Source organism: Ailuropoda melanoleuca, chromosome 18 (assembly GCF_002007445.2).
Source record: "Ailuropoda melanoleuca isolate Jingjing chromosome 18, ASM200744v2, whole genome shotgun sequence".
NCBI classification, from domain to species: Eukaryota; Metazoa; Chordata; class Mammalia; order Carnivora; family Ursidae; genus Ailuropoda; species Ailuropoda melanoleuca.
The window spans coordinates 23045182-23066437 of record NC_048235.1 but is presented as its reverse complement, the minus strand read 5'-3'; the positions used below and the strand labels follow the sequence as shown (position 1 = coordinate 23066437).

Below are 21256 nucleotides of genomic sequence, written 5' to 3'. Positions count from 1 at the left end.
AGAGCTCAGCCCCCTTGAAGCCTGTTTCTGCTGACACCAATCCTCCCTGACAACAACAAGTGCAGACTCTTCCAGAAACCTCCCAAGAGTGATACAGATATTTCTTACAGGTTTTCTTGAAAGGGGGGGCTCAGTGGTTTCATGGAGTGTGTAACGCATACTGCCAAGCATCCAAAAATTCTTCCCCTTTCCAGCTCCCCAGAGTCTTCACTGCAGCAGCCGCCCTGTCACCCCCAGCATGTCTTTCTTTCCTCCCTCCACACAATTGTCTCACAACTATTCTTCACTGTGTGTTTCTCCTCTCTCCCCTCAAATCTGTCCACTCCCGTTCTGCCCACTCCTCCCCGCCATTGAATCCGTGCAGTGGGGGAAAGCGGGAGATTGTGAACACGCATGCATTAACTTGTTGTGTGTTCATCACACCTTCTAGAGCCTCATTACGATAAAAATAAACATTTGTGTTAGGGAAAGAGACGACCCCAGTGTGGGACATGCTGGGGGACTGGAATTCAGATGGAAGGAAGAGAAACACAGGAACGGATGGTTGCTGAGCACCAGACTGGGATGGGGGCTTCATTCACACAGTGTGAAAATGGGCACCTCCTGTCATGGTTTGTCTGACCCAGGAAGATGATAGATGCCATGTGCTGGGTGGCTTGTGAGATATAGAATCCCATGGAAATTTTAAACCATGTCAGACAATTCACCTATGCCAAGGGCCAAAAGAGTTGTGTGGTTGGAGACTGAAGGGATTTGTGGAGATTATTTGTTTGGGGACTGCTGCCAGTGTGCTGTAAGTTCTGCTCGTGCCTCTTACCCCAAGCAGCATGGGGGCTGGGAAGGACCACTTAGAAGCCTTGTGTCCCAGCATTAGATAGAATGGATTTAGATTTCATTCGTGACTAAAGAATGTAAGGTCCAGAAGTGCCCAGATATCTATTCTGATGGCAGAGTGAAGGAGATTGTCGGGTTGGTCGACTCCGCTTTTCGGGTAGACAAACAATTCATGAGCATTTCCCATTGACCTGATCTGGTGAGCCCATGCTGAAGAGAAGGAATGAAGTCTTGCCTTTGAACCTATTCAGGGGGCCTCTAGAAAAGCACCAGCCTTCAGGAAAGGAGAAGCTAGAGGTGCTGTCCTCTTTCCACAGGCTTGAGAGGGGAGTGAGCAGCCACAAAATAAATGCCATTTGCCCAGGGCGAGAGAACCCTCCATGGGAGCTGCCCCAGGTGGGAGAGCCCAGGAATTGGCAAACTATAGCCCGCAGGCTGGCTGTCTGCTTTTGTAAAGACATATTTACTAGGACGCAGCCACACCCTCTCTTTGATGTCTTATCTGTGGCAGAATTGAGTAGCGGAGACAGACTGTATGACCCACGAAGCCCAATAAATTTACTACCTGGCCTTCTACAGAAAATGTTTGCCGATGGCTGGGAAAGGTCCTCAGAAAGCTCTCAGAAATGCTCCCAGGAGGGAAAAGAGTCAGACTTCAACTGTTTCGGCACTCAGAGAGCAAATAACCTTCTTAAAACTTCCCACTTCTTGCTCTCCCTGCATCAACCTGATGGGGTCAGAAATGTCTGCAGCAGAAAGAGAAGGGGACCGGACCCAGCCCTCCTTTCCCATTGCGAGTGGTCAGGCCTCAGCAGCCCGGGCTTGGGTGTGTGCACGGGAGGATGGGACAGTGTGAGATTTTTACTCTGAGTCAAATTTGAAATTTTGCTCATTACGGAGGCCTGGGCACTATAAATGACTAAACTTGGGAACTTGCTGGTGAAAAGTAAATATCTTTTTCATTCAGAGGTAAGGAAGAAACTTCCACCACTGAGCAAATATACAGGAACAGCAGGAGACAAAAAAATAAACTTAGCTTTAAGTGAACATCCCAAGAGTCCAGCCCGTTTAATCAATTTGCTGGTTGCACATACATGTCTTCAGAGAGGAAAGCCGACTCTAGACGGAACTCTCCCACTATTTATACGATATAGGTCAGTGCTTGTCCTTTCTAGAATTTAGTTTTCTCATCTGCAAGTGAGGGTTGGACCAGCCCTAGATGAATCCTCCCCATACTGCTAACCTGTAATCCCAGAACTTGGTGGACATCCTTCAAGTTGGGTGATGTCTCTTTGGGACTTTTTTGCAATGGTGCACATAGCCTGTGGGTAACTGGCATCTAAATGCTGGGTAAATGGTGCACAGTGTGTCCCCACTGTCACCTCTAAGATAGTCCTTGAGTGCTTCCTGACTACCAGAGCCTGTCCCATTACATGAGATAAAAAGAGCTGAGGTACGGAGGCCTTCGTGTAAGGCCTTATGTTTATCTAGCCAGGAGTTAGGCCGTGTTTGCTCTTTGCTCTAGCTGTGGTGTCTGAGGCTAAAATTCCCTTAAGTGTCTTGCTTTTGTGGCCCTTGTTGTCTTCTGGTTTTCCTAAAAACTCTTAAATAGAGTCTGAGGCTCGCAGTCCTCTAGTGGTATTCCCCAATCACAATACTGAAGCCCCCGCTGGCGTGGTGGCGAAGTGTGGGGGTGGGGGAGGCGTTTATAATCCTGTGATTGGGTCTCAGTCTGTCAGTGAGGGAGCTGGAGTGGGTGAGGCTGGTAGGTGAAGCTTTGGTAACAGTTTCCCTTCGGGCATTCTTTGTTAAGGACAACAAAATGCTCTGGGTATATTTCAAAATACTCTGCGAGACACATGGGATTTTTCTTCAGTCTTCACAGGAGAACCTGTCAGAGCTCCTGGGGGTCAAATTCATGAAAGTGTTGGGGGGCCCAGTCTTAGCAGGAGTTTCTAACTCTCAAAGCAAACTGTGACTCTACCTACCTACCTGTCCATCTCTCCAGTATTCGGGGCAACAGTTGGCTTAGGACCTCGATCCTCTGACAGATCTAAGAAAAGCTGTTGATCTTTACTTTGCCCAGCTTTTCTCCTGTAAAGACAGAAGTGAGGAGTTGCAAGCTCTTCCCATGTCTGACCAGAAACCAGAAGTCTTCTCACTAATATAGGAAAACTATATGAAATCACAGAGAGTCTATAGTTTTTGTCCAACAAAATGGCCATTTCATTGGCTCGACCAAACTCAAGCAGATGAAGAACATTCATAGAGTGCAGGGAGATTGACAAATGTGAGATTCAAAGTGCATATAGGTCCCCCTGAAATTGTTTTAAAGCTCTATTATGACGTTTCGGGTTACAATTCCGTTTTGGAAATCCAGTTATGTAAATCTCTAAAGCAATTTTCTGAGTTCTGTTTCATAGGGAATTCTGACTCCAAGTCCTTCAAGCAATACCTGACACATATTTTATTTTAAAATTATAATCACTTTTCGCACTTTATACTTACACAGATTTTCACGTACATTTTCTCAAAGGTGGGTAGAATCTCCAAGGTGGGCATCTTTGTCTCAAGACCTTCAGCTTCCTCGTGGCCGTGGGGCCAGGACAGTGCTGCTCTTCTATGAAAGATCCTTGTGGAGGACATGCATTTGCAAACCTCAATTCATGGACACCAGAATGCAACCGTCTTCCTAATTTAAAGTGATTCTGATTTGGGATCCCCATTCTGAGGGGATCAGCAGAAAATTCTGTTTCTATGGTTACCAATGTCCCTCTCTCCTCTCTAAGACACCAAGAGTCTAGAAGGCCTGAGTGGTACTCAAAAGGGAGAAGGACCCACCTGTGTTTTGAGCCCATCCTGGCTACCCCTGATCACACAATTCTCCGAGCCTGTGACCCCCAGACAGGAGCACACTCTCAGCTCAATCAGAGCGTCTTCTTGCTCTGCCACAAAGCACGGGGGTCTCATTACACCACATGGATTCCCCCAGAGGGGCTGCCAAAGTGAGCATGCGGGTCTCCAATACATCTGTACCTTATGATCTCACTACAGAAAGAGAAGGAAGAAAGGAAGGCAGGAAGGAGAGAAGAAAGAAAATAACAGAAAGAGTTTCTTCCCTCTGCGGGGCACAGAATACATTGAATCCAGTGAGTTCCAACTTTTGTAAAAGGCTGGTGGAGATGTTGCCCTCCATGAGCTTCCGCTTTCTGCCCTGCCAGAAGCACCTGCAGTGAGGGCCAGCGCCCAGAACTATGAACACTAGAAGGAAACAGGAAGAAACGCATTTTAATCTTTCAGTGAATTATCCTGCCACGCATCCATCAGTTAAGAAACCAAACTGTACCCACAATAATTTCTTAATTTGATTCGAGGCAATTTAACTCCTGAAGACTCTTTCCTTCATTTCCTGGATTTGCATATTAATGACAGAAGGCATGTGATGGAATGACACAACACGAGTGAGTCTGCAGAGTGACACGGAGTAACACTCAGAGAAAGATCAGTCAGTTTCCCCTGAGCAAAGTCACCCAAGGACAAGCACATTACAGCACGTGATTTAAGAAAGTGGAAAGAATGTAGTAAATATTGCCTTGGCATTTAGACAGAGCCACACACGTAGAGTTTCAACAAGTAGGTGACACAATTAACTTGATAAAAAGAAGACTCTGAGGTGGCTTCTGACAAAGTTAGAATGCGGAGAACAAAGAAGAAGGAGATGGAGGAAGGAATGAAGGGCAAGGAAGGAAGCCTTACATGTAACTCCAACAATTAACTGTATTAAAGAAATTATTGATATTATGCTTTGTCATTGCGTGTTTGTCTATAGGATTTGAAAAATGTTTCCCTAGTCAAGAGAGTGGCTCACCTAGATGGAAGATACTTTTCCTTACTTTAAGTATACTTCAAATACCTGGAGTGTCATTTCAAAGTTATGTAATACCTATCACAATCAGTTATTAATGGTCAATATCCCAGTGTCCTCTAAGACATAGGGATGTCTATGTTTTTTGGGTTACTGACATGTACCTACCTTTTCTTTTCGTGCCTTCATTTCTGTATTTGGCAAGCATTAGTTAGTATAATTATTAAATTATTCGGTAGCCCAGAAATTCACTGAAGCATGTGATTATCATTTTATATTTCCATTGGAGAACAGCCTCTGAATTCTTGCTACTGGATATGACAAAAATCCAGTCAAAGCAAAAATCTATCTTAGAATGCTTTCGGGGTATAAGGAGAAGGTTGAAGAGGGGTATGAGGCACTTCACTCAAGACACTGAAATCATTCAAGGAGTAGGGTAAGGTCCTGTGAAGTGTTAGACTCTCTTGAGCAAGCCAACAAGTGCACACACACACACACACACACACACACACACACAGTCACAGAAGACTGGTCCCATTTCTAGAAATAAGGCAGACAAGATATTTAGATAAATCTTTTTACTTAAGTATAACTTATCTAAAAATCCTAGATGTGTATTTGTATAAACATATGGGTATGGGTAGATAGGTAATAGATAGATGATAGATAGATAGATACCACATGACTTAGCTGGTAGAAGTAAGGAAATTCTCTAATGTTCAGAAATGACAAATCTTGAATCCATGGGGCATGTACTGGCATTGGAGTTTCTCTGGAAGTATCTTGGTGGCCTGGTGACAGAGAGCCTGAAATTTAACAGTCCACATGTGGGGATTAGGAGACAAAGCCTAGAGCCTGAACACTGCAAAAGACCACATATGAGACCCTCTTCATAAAACTGTACTTCCATGAGTGGCATGCCCAATTTGAACTGAGAACTTGCCTTGGAGAGGAAGATAGTGAGCAGACCTACCTAAATATTGGTTTTGGTGCAATGTGACTTGAGGAAGGTAGGAAAAACTCTTTGCGAAAATTTCTAACCTCAAGACCATACTAACAAGTATTTAAGGGTAGAATTTCTACTCTCTGTCTGTAAAACCGTTAGTTTACATTTAATGTGGTCCTGCGATGGTAAGACCCTTAAGGGAATAAGTGTTCCCAGACCACTGGAAGAACGTTCACCCTCTAAAACCAGACCCCCCTTCCACAGATGAGGAAGGAGGATGGGGGCCATTACAAGGAAGATTCAGCAGAAACAGGAAGCTGTAGAGTCAGATATGCAAAAATGATGGATATTGGAATTATCGAAGAATATAAAATAAGTATGTTTAGTATGCTTACAGGGAGACAAAGGCAAATTGAAAGAACGACACTGTAATAAGAGATTACGAAAATCGACCAGATTGATGTGAAAAAGAACCAATGAATACGTTAAGATGAAAACCTGGAAATTGGAAACTTAATGACTGTATATGTAGTCGATGATGGGGGGAATAGAGCTGGTGACATTTCCCAGATGACAGCGGAGACAAGCATGGAAATGGAAAATCTGTGCAATTAAGGGATGTGGACAGTGGAGCAAAATTGGCCAATGTTAAAATATGTCTAATGCTTCCTAAAGGAGAAACCAGAGACAGGAAGAAAGAAGAATTTGGAAAGTTCGCGATTGGGAATTATCTAGGACTGATGGAAACACCGTGTCTTAGGAGTCTGGAAACCCAACCAATCCCAAACAGAGTAAATAGAAAGAAATTCAACACTAAGATATATAACAAAATTGAAGAACTCTACAGATAAAGAAAGACTATCTTAAAAGTAGCCAGAGGGAAAGGATAGATCGCCCAATAATTGGCTAACTACAAAATTTATCATCCAAAGCAGGATACTTTTGAGAAGGAAAGGGGATGCTAACCAAACAGGAGACCAGGGCAACAGGTGAAGCTGGTTCTGCAACAGGCAGATTTGGTGCCTGGTTACCAAATCTATAAAAGAATAACAATTTAATCGACAGCAAGGATGAGGAGAGTCAGGAAGACATTGGATAATATCTTCAAAGTGCTGAAAAATTATTCAATTAGAGTTGCATATCAGTAAAATCTCTTTTAATAACATGGGTCAGGGCACTTGGGTGACTCGGTTGGTTAAGCGTCTGCCTTTGATTCAGGTCATGATCCCAGGATCCTGGGATTGAGCCCCTCATTGGGCTCCCTGCTCAGTGGGGAGTCTGCTTGTCCCTCTCCCTCTGCCCTTCCACCCTGCTTGTGTGTGCTTTCTCTTTCTTAAATAAATAAAATCTTTAAAAAATAATAATAAACATCAACAAGACATGTTTAGATAAGCAGAAATGGAAAAGTCACGATCAGCAGACCCTCTCGAAAGTAAATTCCTTGTGAGAGAAGGTAAATGAGCCCAGAAAAAGTCTGAGATGCAAAAAAGTCAACAAAGAAAATCGAAATTAACATTGACTGATAATAATAATAATAATGCCTAATGTATAAGGCTACAAAAATTTAGATAGATCTAAATTTCTGTGCAAAAATAGCAAAGAAGTCCAGAAGGGAGGTAAATTTTTTAAAAAACTAATTAAGACTCTTAATGCTTTTGGAGGAGGGTAAAGCCATTGGTTAATTTTACATTTTGCTAAATTGAATATCCATGTTATATTTTCTGGGTCACTACTAAAAAATAGAAGCAAAGTATTACTTAGAAAATACTAGAAAGACAATATTAAGGTATGGAACAAAAACCTAATCCAAAGGAGGTTAATAAAAGCATAAAAGGAAGATAAAGCTACATGGGTCAGGATGGGAGGGGGGACAACAATTAGAAAGTATGAAATAATAAGCACAGTAATTATAAGTGGACGAATATCTCCAGTCCAAAGATAAAAATAGACCAGATTTTTTCAGAAATCCAGCTACAGGGGCACCTGGGTGGCTCAGTCGGTTAAGCATCTGGCTATTGATTTCAGCTCAGGTCATGATCTCAGGGTCATGAGATCGAACCTTATGTCAACCTCCATGCTTAGCGGGGAATCTTCTTGAGATTTTGTCTCTCTCTCTGCTCTTCCCCTGCTTGCGCACTCCCTCTCTCTCAAATACATAATCTTTTTTTTTTTTAAAGATTTTTTTTATTTATTTATGTGAGAGACAGCCAGCGAGAGAGGGAACACAGCAGGGGAGTGGGAGAGGAAGAAGCAGGCTCCCAGTGGAGGAGCCCGATGTGGGGCTCGATCCCAGAACGCCGGGATCACGCCCTGAGCTGAAGGCAGACACTTAACAACTGCGCCACCCAGGCACCCCAATCTTTTTTTTTTTTTTTTAAATAAAGCTACATTCTGTTTATAAGAAACTTCAGAGCACAGTAAGGTTGAATAAAAAAAGATAGGGGAAGGAATTATGAGGCAAATTCTACAAAGACAAAAGTAGGATGGCCATTTTAATCTTAGATGAAAGAAGCCTAAAGGCAAAAAGCATTGATGACAGTGAGGAAGATCACTACATTTGATAAAAATTTCAACTCACCAGGAAATTACAGCAATTCTAAATTTGTATAGATTCAATAAAATAGCCTCAAAATATATAAAGCAAAATTTGGAAGAATTACAAGAGGAAATGTACATATTAAATTTACGTACCATGACAGTGGGGGATTCCAAAACCACCTCTGTAGCAATTGACGGATTAAGCAGGCAAGAAAAAGTAAGCTTGATCAAACGGTCATTATATCTAAAAATCATATTTGGGGGGGGGCGCCTGGGTGGCTCAGTCGTTAAGCATCTGCCTTTGGCCCAGGGCGTGATCCCAGGGTCCTGGGATTGAGCCCCACATCAGACTCCCTGCTCCACTGGAAGCCTGCTTCTTCCTCTCCCACTCCCCCTCCTTGTGCTCCCTCTCTCGCTGGCTGTCTCTCTTTCTGTCAAATAAATAAAATCTTTTTAAAAAAAATCATATTTGGGGCCATAAAGCCACTATCAACAAACAATTTTTAAAATCTACTTCATGTAAAGGGGCGTCTGGGTGGCGCAGTCGGTTAAGCGTCCGACTCTTGTTTTCGGCTCAAGTCCTGATCTCAGGGTGGTGAGATCGAGCCCCATCCCAGGCTCTGTGCTCCGTGCAGAGTCAGCTTGAGATTTTCTCTCTCTCTCCCTCTGCCCCTCCTGTTTGTGTCACTCTCTCTTTCTCCCTCTCTAAAATAACTAAATAAATCTTAAAAAAATAAAACAGAATCTGCTTCATAGAGATGACAATCTCTGACCACAGCACTGTTAAATCAGACACCAATGCCAAAAAGGTCATGCCTCACTGCATCCCTGAAAGAACCTGGTTTGGAGAAATAAGAATAAATAATCAGCGGGTCAAAAGAAGTCTCAACTTTTTAGAAAATAGAATTACAAAGAAAGGTAAACGCTACATATCATTGCAGTTAAAGCTGTACTTAGGAAAAGAAAAAAAAGCCCTAAATGCTTACATTTTCAAGAAGAAGGAAATATATGAGCTCGCATCTAGTTTAAGAAGGTAGACAAGTGCCAGAAAAAAAGGCAAATAATGCAGAGGAAAGGAAACCCTATTCCTTTTCTGATACAGTTTTCACTTAACATTGTTGTTCCTTGTTTTCATTTCTTACTTTTATTGGTCTCATTCTAGGGCTATGCATTCCATTTTCATCTTGTTAATTTAGAAGTTTTACCATCATGTGCCATTCAACTAATGACCTGGCTTTTCTGGTCTCTAGAAAGCCAACCGAGTGCCTCTGTTGCCCTATTATTTCAAAGCTGTTTCTCCCACCAAGACCCACTCTTTCCCTACTGATTTCCTCTTTCTGATTTCATCATGTTTTGCTCATAGCCTAATGGAACGAAATCTTTAGAATTCTTTCATTTTCCCTCTTGCTCCTCCTTCTAGGCATCTCTAGCCCCCTAATTAAACCCTGGAATGTTTTTACTTCCTCTTGCACTCTTAATTCTGAGGCTTTGCTGAAATAGTTGGACATAGGATTTTACTTAACAACTGTCTGTGTGCTCGTTTGTCTTCAGGGTCCATGTGCAAGATTTATATTACACATTATATTCTTAACCATTAATATTTAATAATGTATTTCTAAAAACCAATGCATTATTTATCTCTGATTCTTTCCTACTTTCCCTTTCCTTATATTGAAGTCTCTGTCCAGTTCATTGGTGTCTGGAAAGGGCTTTTTCTCAAGTATTTACCTCAGATGGGGCATTCTATGATTTATTCTCTGAATTAGTGCATGTCCTTGAATATCTTCTGCTCACCTTAACAGGTAAACAACTGCAAAAGCCTAGGATAGGATTCTGGGGGTTCTTTCAATCTCCTCTAGCTTCCAGTGTTGCAGATAAGAAGTCCAGTGACAGTCAAAAAAGGAAAAGCCTAGAAACTTGTTTTACCCAGATAGGACTAAGCATGTGTTCATTTCACCAGTCGAACCAAAAACTCTTGAGTGTTTTTTACTCTGCAAACTTGTCTTTCTTTGGCTTAGGAAAATTTCCTCCGAAATGATTTAAAATTATTTCTTCTACCTCGTATGTTCTTTCTTCTTCTAGAATGTCTATTATTCAAATGGTTGGTATCCTGCATCCATTTCCCAAAGTCACATCCTGTCACCTTGTGATTTCCAGCTCATGGCATGTTCTACTCTGTGACTTGTGGATGGTCCCCAATCTTGCAGGCCACTAACACAGATCTCATCCATCACCATCAACCCTCTGCATTCATGCACTGAATCGGTGAGGTTTTCATTTGTTATTCAGTAGTTTTGTTCCTAAGTGCTTCCTTTAATTTTTTTAAATTTAGGAACCCATTTGTCTGATCCAGCAGGTCTCTTCCATGGGGTGTGCAATGTGATTGTTGAATCTATTTGTCCTCTTTGGCTTCTGGACATCTTTAGGCCCCTGATTCTTTTTTTTTTTTCCCCCTCCATTGGCCAACTGGAGTTCAGGCCTATTTTTTTAGAGCTACTCAAAAAAATCAGGAAACTCTCAGCCCAAGGGGTCTCATCCCCGTGAGCCTAGTACAGAGGCAGACAGTCCTCTCTGAGGCACCTAGGAAGCAGCCCTGTTCTCAGGTCACCCTAGGCTCTCCCAGCACCCATGGCAGGGAAGACTTGCCCAAACTTTTATGTCCCTGGAGAATCTGGACACTCTCAAGTAGGATAGGGCGGACACCCTACCCCTGGGGTCTATATCTTGATTGATTAGCCCAGTCCCTTTCTCCGAGCTCACCCAGCTCAGCATTACTTCCTTAGCAAGGGAAGTTTCAGGGATGGGGAGTCCCCACTGAGAGTCCAAGGCCTCGTTTACACCCACAGTAGATCCTGGCTCTTGAGCGGCAAATCTTTGGGATTTGGAAATGGAGGGAAGGGGAATCTCATTGAGACTGCCATATTCTGAAAATCCTCTGCCCAGGGCTTTCTTCTGTAAAATGAGAAAATCTAAGAGCCCTTTCAGCTCCAAAAATCTATAAAACAGAGCTTAAACAAGAAACGTTCATGACTATGAAAATTTTTTGGGAATAGAGTTTGCATAAAAGAAACACTTTAGGACAAATGTTTTTTGGGTTTTTTTTTTTTTTGGAAGATTTATTTATTTTAGGGAAAGAGAGCGTGTGAGCAGTTGGAAGGGCAGAGGGAGAGAGAGGGAGTCCTCAAGCAGAGGCCCCACAGCAGGAAGCCCTACTCAGGGCTCCATCCCAGAACCCTGTGATCATGACCTGAGCTGAAATCAAGAGTAGGGTACTCAGCCGACTGACCCCCCCCCCAGGTGCTCCTTCAGGCTAAGTGGTTTTAAGAAGAGAGCCCTTAAGAGAGTGGTCACCAGCTGATCTGGTGACAGGAGATCCAGCTTGGAACTAGGTGGCAAGATCCTCTGAGTTTTCAAATCTGCTAATTCTGATCAGTTATACAACATGAAGTGTTTTCTTTCTGTAACCTAGAATGGTGCTTCTCAAACTTTCCTGCACCCACAAATTGCCCAGTGATGTTACAATGTAGCCTCTGATTCAATAGGTCTGGGGGATGGCCGGAGAGCCTGTGTTTCTTCCCGGTGGGTTTGCCCACACTGCTTGTCTTGGCTCACATCCTCAGCCGCAGGGCCTGGAGTATTTGTAGTGGTGAGTAGACCTCTGGCGGCCACAGGAGAAATATGCCATCATTTTGTCAGGCAGCTACAAATTCTTTTTCTGGGAATGTTACAAAAAAATCCCCCCCAAAATCAGCAGTTGATTACCTCTGACTTGATACAGGCAAGGCCAACAGAGTTCATTAATTTGGACTCCGTTAATCTGGAATTTCATGTCATTCCAGACAGACTGCATTGCCAGGAATAAGCAAAGAAGGGATGTGTTTATTAAGTGCTAAAGCAAATGCATTAAAAAAAAATTGAAATGACCCTCGTGGTAGTCTTTATAAACAAATAATGAATGAATGCCAAGTGATTAGTCTTTATTAATTTTTTTTAATTCTTTAAGGCTTTTAATTTAATTCTCTTATCCCTGTCAAGGGTGGCCATAAATGACATTTCTTATGAAACATTCACTGATTCAGGCCCGTTTCTGAGTCAGAACAGCACACTCTTTAATTAAGAAAAATGAGGGCCATTTTATAGTAGCTTTAAATTTCTCAGTCTTTTGGCTCCTTTCAGTCTGTGCTTCTCGAACAGAAAATAAAAAGTACAATGCCATTTGACTTAACTGCTGTCAGTGTTTCAAATTAAACAAAGAATCTATAAACGTTTGAAAGGTATTCAATTCTGGAAACTATTTTTTCCTATTGTGTTTTTCTCCCCCTAGCTGCAAATATGTTTCTTATTTTGAATGTCGATAGACCTATTTCCTTTCTTTGCTGCGATAAACAGATAAATGTTCCAGAAATCATCCTTTTTTTTTTTTTTTGCGATAACAAAATTAGTATCACTTTAGGAAGGAAGATAAACATCCTAAGCAAGAATGTGCTTATTCTCAAACTCGAAGCCCATCTGATTGAAACAAACTTGCATACTGGCGTCGGTATGGACTTGAGAGTGGCGGAAACGTCCGTCCTCCTGTGTAACTCGCTGTTGCTGGTCCTCAGCAGCTCCTGGAAAATGGTTCGTTGGCTCATGGAGATTTTCTCGACTTTAGTCATGTCCCCGTGTCCTTGCATTTGGACACGAAAGCAGACCCCAAAGCAAGTCTGTTTCCTGTGCTGCCTTCCACAGTATCGTCCTATCCATTTATGTTATGAGAGTTACACAGACCTGATGTATTGTGAGAAGTTGTGTCAGTTTATTCAAACCTCTAATGAGTCAGCTTTATAACAACATCTGGAGTCACTCCTACTGCTGACCCAGATTCGGCAGTTATCGAAAGAAGGATCTGTGTAGATCATTTCAGAGGCTTCTGTTCTGCTGTTCAAGTAAAGGTTTGGTGAGAAGTGTGGGTAAATGGTTAATTACGGATATTTTTTCAATTTTTAGAGTCCCCCAAGTCACACAAAATTTCATATGCATCTCTGACTCAGGGAGTGACATGTGGTTCGTGTGTACAACCAGACAGCATCTGGTAATGACCCTGGTAACCATTCGTTACTAAATGAAAGGAAAACTCTATTCCTCTGCTCTGCACTCACACCACTTCTGGCAGCGGATGTGTGGGGGGTTTTCTCACATTGACCAATCCTCTGACACGAGCTGGGTGTCCTACAATTGAGCTCAGCTCTGAGCCTGTCTACCTGGGGTGAGCAGAAGACCCCGCGGGTTAAGGGCTCAGTTTCACAAGGCAACCCCACTCCAGATGCTGACCATAGGCAGTGGTCCCCAGGTCATTCACACTTCTTTCTGATTCGGCCACAACAAATCGGGGGTTCCAGTGACCCTCTCCTCAGGTTCAACAATCTGCTATTATGTCTCACAGAGCTCAGGGAAACACTGACATTTACCAGTTTGTGATATAATAAAGAATATGCTAAAGGACGCAAACGAAGAGATACAGAGGATGGTCCAAAGGGTCCCAAGCACAGGAGTTTCTGTCCCCATGGAGTTAGGACATGCCACCCTCCCAGCACATGAATGCGTTTACCAACCCAGGAGCTCTGGAACACTTTAGAGACTTTTATGGATGCTTCATCACGTAGATATGATTATTAACTTGTTTTCTGGCCCCTCTTCCCTCACTTGAGAATGGGGCGTGGAGATGAAACTTCCAAGCTTCTGATCACGGCGTGATCTTCCTGGTGACCAGCCCCCATCCTGAAGCTGTCCAGGAACACCCAGGGTCTCCCCATTTCAACCAAAGGCACTCCCAGCACCCAGGAAATTCCAAGCGCCAGGGATTGGGGTTAAAGGCCACTTTCCGTGGTCTCAGTCATAGTTGGTCAACCGAGGTCAGGTAGCAGATGTTCCTCTTTCTGATGTATGCTCAGAAGGTCAAGGTCGCCTAAGGCTACATCACTATGGCTCCATCACTCACCTCACTTCTATTCATCTTGTAGGCATTTTACCATCTCACATCATCACGAGAAGAAGGGTAAGTCCAGTATAATAAGATATTTGAGAGAGACCACATTCACATAATTTTTAATATATTGTAATAATCGTATATTGTAAATATTGCACAATTGGGTTTTTTTTATTGCTTGCTGTTTTGAATCTCTTACTGTGCCTAACTGATAAATTAAACTTAATTATAGGTACATGTGTATAGGAAAAAAGTATAGCATATATAGGGCTTGGTGCCAGCCTTCGTTGCAGACATCCAATGGGGTCTTGGAATGTATCCTCCACAGACAAGCGGGGGGGGGGTACTGTACTAAAATTCAAGACACAATTAAGTACTTATTTTACACTTTAAAACCTAACATTCCTTTCTTAAGATAAGTCTAATTTATTCCCCTTCTTGCCTTTCATTCTGTGGAGCTCTTCTATTAAGTGAGACAGAAAAACACAGAGGTAATAATCAGAGCTAGAATGGGAAGAAAATAGCTCCATATACCAAGGCACACAGAAAACGGAGCATGTTTTCCCTTATCTGTGCACCCACTGTGATGACCACAGAAGTCAGTTGAAAAGCGGAAACATTCATGGGCTCCGTGATTTCACAAGTAGAGTAAGCAATGTAAAAATAGAGGCAGTTGAGGGTAAACCTGGGGAGGCTTCACCTCCCAGGAAGGAGTGACTTCTAGCGGCCTGAAACATCTCCTACCCCCAACACTGAACACTTTGCTTCATGTTGTTACCTTTGTTTGCTTCTAAAAACCAGAAATAGGGGCACCTGGGTGTCTCAGTCGGTGAAGCGTCCAACTCTTGGTTTTGACTCAGGTCGTGATCTCAGGGTCCTGAGATCGAGCCTCACGGTGGGTTCGCACTTGGTGTGGAACCTGCTTAAGATTCTCTCTCTCCCTCTCCCTCTGCCCCCTCCCTAAAATAAATAAATAAATAATAAAAATTAAAAAATAAAAACCAGAAGTAGGCTTAAAATACAAGCTTAAGGGTGCAACAGGTATTAATAATTCACACACAAGATGCAATCGATTCAGCCAGATTGCTTTCCTCCTACATGTGCAGAGCCCTGAAGAAGCAGAGTGTTCGCGGGGCGGAGGGGAAGGAGAGATGACTCTCCGGCACAGAATTCCCCCCTGTTGTCACCTTCCTGGGGCAGGCGGGACTGGCCTCGGTCTGTGGGTCGGGATGGGGCCGAAGAATGAGGCACCTGTTGCTGGCAGTTGCGGTACCATGTAGAGACAGGTAAATACTGAAAGTCACGTCCCCAGAGGAATGCAAGGTCAGAGCCAAAACAAACTTTCTACACTGGGTCAGCATTCCCAGGGGCCGAATAACAAGTAGAAACTAAGGTAAGGTGCCAAATGGGTTAGAAAAACAAACTAGAAGAGGCGAACTGCCGAGGGAGAGTATCAGGAGGCAGCTACTTGAGGTCATGCTGACTGCATTTAGAAGAACTAAAATAGTTCGGAACTAACACCAACCCCGCCACCACCAGCAGGCTTTCTCCTGTAGGTTGCTCTGGATTTGCCTAGTAGAAGGCTTTGAAAAAGTCTGAGGCTGGCTTTTCCAAGATGGAAGGGGGTCCCCATTGTCCAGAGCTCTTGTTGGGATCCAGTGTTCAGGGTGAGTCATTGTTGAGGGTGGGCTGGGTGGAGCAGGGATCTGTGGGGCATGCTGGGGATGTTTGCAGAAGGAAGCTGGAGACAGAAAGCTTGAAGGGCCCAAGTAGACTACTGGTTTCTGAAGCATTGGGTCTGTAAGATTCGTGCTCAGCACGAGGCTGGCTCTGGTTCATCTGAGGATCCTTCCATTCCTTTTGACCGTTTCTGTCTCAGGAAGAAGCATATAACCAAATTTTGGCCAACAGAGCTTGATGGAGAAGGTGTCAGAGGTTCTGGGAATGTAACCTTACTCCTAAGAGAGAGCCATGGAAGGAAACTTCTCTTCTTTAGTCCATGATGACCTTTAATCTCATTCCTGGAATCTTGCTACTTGCCCAAGGTTGAAGCTCACACAAAGAGAGGGATGGACTGAGAGAATCTCAGAGAAATGCAGCCAGGGTTCTGATCTATCACCGCTCCTGTGAGATGATACATCTCCTTATTGTATAAGCTGGTTTAAGCAGGGATTTCTGCTTATTGAAGTCAAATCATCCTATCGATACAAAAATAAAAGGCAGCCATGTTTTCTGTCGAGGTGGAAATTGGAGCTTGAAGAGGTTAAGTAATGCTTCCAAAGTTGTATGGCTCCTTAGGTAGGCTTAGGATTTGAAGCCACTGTGGCTCGACTCCTAAGCCTGTTTTCTTAACACATGCAGTTTAGACTCCCTGGGTGTCACAATTAATCTGACTCTTGGTCAGAAGGGTGTAGATGGCGGACATGATTCCCCTTGGGGCTCCCAGTCCAGGGTAGCTGACGCCTTGTCAGTGTACTTGTCCTGGGGTTGATCTGGTAACAGTGGTGCTTTTGGAGCCCAGGACATTTATGGAAGAACCAGGGATTTAGATGAGAACAAAAGAGGAGCTCACATGGAAGAACAGGACTTCTCTATGTTATATAAAGACTCCTATTCATGCTTCATGGGTCACCTTAAATGCCATTTTCTCAGCATTTCCTAATCCCAGGCTTGGTTGTATTATATGCTTTCATAGCACCCTAAATATCTTATCCTTATCCCAATTATAATTAGGTAATTGTTTGATGTCTGTCTTCCCTGTAGACTGTAAATCCCTTAGTCCTCTGCACTTCCTTTTCTCTAAGCCCACCTCTACCCAGCCATGTATTTGGTTTTCATGCCAGGTGACACAAGTGCATCTGTCCAAAAAGGACACCTCTGGGGGATGGGCTGTCCTGAGTGCGGAGCTGCACGTGGGCAGGGGGCTAGTCCAAGGCCAGGCTGCAGAAGAAGGCGGGAGGCGTGGGGGTCTACAGGGAAGACGCCACTATGACAGAGTGTAGAAAGGAAATGGAAGGAAACCAGAGGTAAACCTCATCTATTTCAGAATTTTAGCTAGAAATTCATATGTAGAAAAGAAGCATTGTGCAACCTCTTTACCATCAAGACAGACAGACAAACACATACACACACACAGAGAGAGAGAGAGAGAGAGAGAGAGAGAGAGAAGAGAGAGAAGGGACTTGAGCTCATTCTTTTGTTACTACCATAAAGTTACATAAGATTTTCTGGACTGGTTTGAAAACTTAACTGTCATTTGTACTTTATTTCTTACTGGAAAATACTTTAAGAGTACCCCCAAAATAACTACTACGTATGAACTTTTGATAAAATATAATCATCCCTTGTTATTGAAGTGATCTTGTTGGTGGTGGTGATTTGGACTCCTAAAGCCAAGTGCAATGCCTAGAACCTAGCAGGTGCTCAGTAAGTAAGTGTTCCACAGAGGAAGGAAACTGATCATTGACTCTACTTGATTTCTATGCAGAACATAAACAGAAAGAAATGAGTTTATTTTAACAAAGTGCAGATGATGAAGGATATTTCTACAGATGGGATTCCCTTCAACCAATATTGGCCGAAGAAGAAAGAGAAGTGCTTAGGGAACTTTAAGGCTGTTAGGAACCCAGAGGATGTGTAGGGACATTGTCTGCCCAGCTCGTTTCTCCGCTCCTTCATCACCATCAGGTGTCTATTCCGCACGTACTCATAGTGTATGGTAGGTATCCTGAGATGTTCGGGAAGTGATAGAACACACTTCTATGGGAAAGAAACACCACAATCACACTAACCTTTTAAAGTCAGAATATGATCACGTTATTCTCTTTTTTTTTTTTAAGATTATTTATTTATTTATTTATTCGACAGAGATAGAGACAGCCAGCGAGAGAGGAAACACAAGCAGGGGGAGTGGGAGAGAAAGAAGCAGGCTCATAGCAGAGGAGCCTGATGTGGGGCTCGATCCCATAACGCTGGGATCACGCCCTGAGCCGAAGGCAGACGCCTAACCACTGTGCCACCCAGGCGCCCCACATTATTCTCTTGCTTAAAGACATCCCACTTGTGGTCCTCTGCTCTGCCATGTAGCTACCCACTGCTTTCCCTCCCCTCACCCCCTCCCACTGCCATGGCCCTGCCGCATCCTGGTCGAATCCTGCCCAGAGTCGCCACCACCTTCCACCCAGACCTTGCTGCTGTGGCTTCTGCTGGAGCCAGATCCTGGTGGACCCATGTGGAGATGGGGCCTCCAGATCCCATCTTGGGAGTCTCATAAGCCTTTAAGAGAGACACCAACAGCAAAAAGAGGCATCCAGGGGTTGATGCCTGCTGGGATGATAATGGAAAGCTTTATGGGCAACTCGTGTCCAGACCGCTGTAAAAAATTTGGACAAAGAATACCTGCCAATGGGTAGACCTTTCTGGACTACCCTGCAGACCTTTCTGGAACCAGGGCCTTGAGGATTGGAGCCAATTTTCTGCAACGAATTTTAAAGTTCAGTTGAGATATCTTTCTGTACAAACCATCCTGCAGAAATCACACACCCATCTTCAGGGACGTGGGCATGCAGCTCCACGGTTATCAATACTATGACCCCAAGACATGAGGCTTTGACTTCACAGGTGCTATAGAGGACATTTTGAAAATGCCACAGCAAAGTGTTCTTCTCCTGCATGCCTGTGCCCACAGTCCCACGGGAGTGGATCCTCTCCCTGAGCAGTGGAAGGAAATAGCGACAGTGGTGAAGAAAAACAAACTCTTTGCATTCTTTGACATGGTAGACCAAGGCTTTCCCAGTGGTGATGGTAACAAGGATGGTGGGCTGTACGCCATCTCATCGACCAGGGCATTGATGTTGGTCTCTGCCAATCCTGGGCCAAGAACATGGGTGGGCCTGTGGGAGCCTTCACTGTGGCCTGTAGAGATGCGGAAGCCAACAGGGCGGAGTCACAGTGGAAACTCTCGGTCCATCCCGCGTATTCCAACCCTCTAACCAACGGGGCATGGATTGCCTCAGCCATCCTGACCGGCCCTGGCCTGCAAATCAATGGCGGCAGGAAGTACAAGGCGCGGCCGGCTGCACCAGGAGCATGCGCACTCAGCTGGTCTCCAGCCTCAAGAAGGAGGGCTCCTCCCACAGCTGGCAGCCGTTGACCGACCAGATGGCGTGTTTTGTTTCACAGGACTGAAGCCAGAGCAGGTGGAGCGGCTGACCAAGGACTTCTCCATGTGCATGACAAAGGACGGCTGCATCTCTGTGGCAGAGGTCACCTTGGGCAACGTGGGCCACCTTGTCCGTGCCATTCACCAGGTCCCCCAGTAATTTCCTGGGTGAGAGGGAACAGACACAACCTTCCTGCCTGCAGACCCCGCTGCTGTGCGAGTCACATGGAGGAAGGAGGCAGGTGGTGGCGAGCAGGTCATGTCTTTCAACCGCAGTACTTAACACTCAACCACTGAATGTGTTTCTCAGAAAAGAACGTGTAGTGGAATCGGGCAGAGGATCTGTGGCTGGCGTCTGAAACTCTGTGGCTCAAAACCCAAACTCCTGCTCATCCTTTAACCCCAGCTGTTCCAAACGAGTTTACCTGTACAAGAAAGACACAGCCCCCCAAAACCAGTCGATTGTGCCACTGTGATATTCCCGAAGCTTTAACTGCAGCACCTAAGGGCGCTGGGGGCCCCTCTGTAGATCCAGCATGAGATTAGCACCTGTAAGGGGCACTGTGGGAAGAGCGAGTTCTCACATTCACAGGCAGCCTCGTGCTTGTCCTCCCGCGATCCAGCGAGCTTATCAACAGCCCGTTACAGAGATCGTGCTGCCTGAAAACCAGCGGGTGTGCTGCGGCTGCCGCGAGGAAAAGACAAGATGCCGTTTCCTGTCTTATTTAAGAAAAAAAAGGGAGGGGGGCTCTTCTTTTTAATACTTTCAGGCATTTTAACACTCCTCTCTTCTCCCTTATCGTTGCTCTTCTTTTCTTTAGGCACAGAGATCGCTGGCTAGCCTAGATTTTCATCCTAGTCTTCCGCTTGATGGACCGCCAACCCCACCCCCTAGGATTTACTTATTTGAAGAATGGAGAACATGATCTTCCGCTCCTCCCCCCACTGGCCTTGATCTTCAGAGAATAGCAGAGGGTAGACTGTGCGTTTGGTTCCACATCCTCTTTGAGGAGTCTTTGTCTCCTGTCGGAATGTCGCCTCTGCCCAGTTGGACCTCTTCCTTCATTGAGTGTGGTTGTGCCATCTCTCATCTCGCATCATGAGCGGGCAGCGCTGGGCACGGCCGGGAAAGAGGATATCTGGGCTTCGGTTTTAACCTCCGTGTGCTGCCAGCTGGGCTCAGGCTTCACCCTTTGGAAAGATAATCTCCATCTGCGCGAGTCATGCGGACTATTGCACCCTGGTTCCTCTGTTAAAATAAAGGTACTGTAGGGGCGCCTGGGTGGCTCAGTCGGTTAAGGGTCTGCTCAGGTCATGGTCCCAGGGTCCTGGGATCGAGCTGCGCATCGGGCTCCCTGCTCAGTGAGGAGTCTGCCGCTGCCTCTCCCTCTGCCTCCCCCCTCATGCTCGTTCTCTCTTGTGTTCTCTCTCGCAAATAAATAAAATCTTGAAAAAAAAAAAGTTACTGTAGCACTGAAAAAAAAAAAGACATCCCACTTCCTGTAGGATAAAGAGAACAATCTCCTAGGCTGTGTGCTTTACCTAAGTCACCCGGCTTTTTCTCAAGGCTCTGTTTCCCGAGATCTCTGTCTCTCAATTCTATCAGTCCTTCCATCCTTTGAATGCTTGATTCTCTTGTCCTGTCCACACACAGTTTTGTCTGCCTGAGGTGACCTTGCCATCCCTTTACCTAGCTAATGCTGGCTCAGCCTTCAGAAGTCAGATCAAACTTCACTTATTCAGGAAGAACCTTCCCGAATCCCCTGGAATGGGTACAGTTGTCCTGCCATGTTCTCTCATGCAAGCTCTATGCCACCTTATAATACTTTTCCAAAGAGTAATTCAGTCAATGGGCAATTATATGTTGAACGTTCGTCTCTCCTCAAAATTCAAACTTGAGGGAAAAAAGTATGTTTCTCTTATCCTTGCTGAATTCCCAGGTCC

The 21256-nt window shown here is 44.5% G+C and overlaps 1 pseudogene; it reads left to right on the top strand.

The window, feature by feature from the left end:
- The first annotated feature begins 18277 nt into the window (after positions 1–18277).
- Positions 18278–19574, top strand: LOC100470768 (annotated as a pseudogene).
- Positions 19575–21256: the final 1682 nt, after the last annotated feature.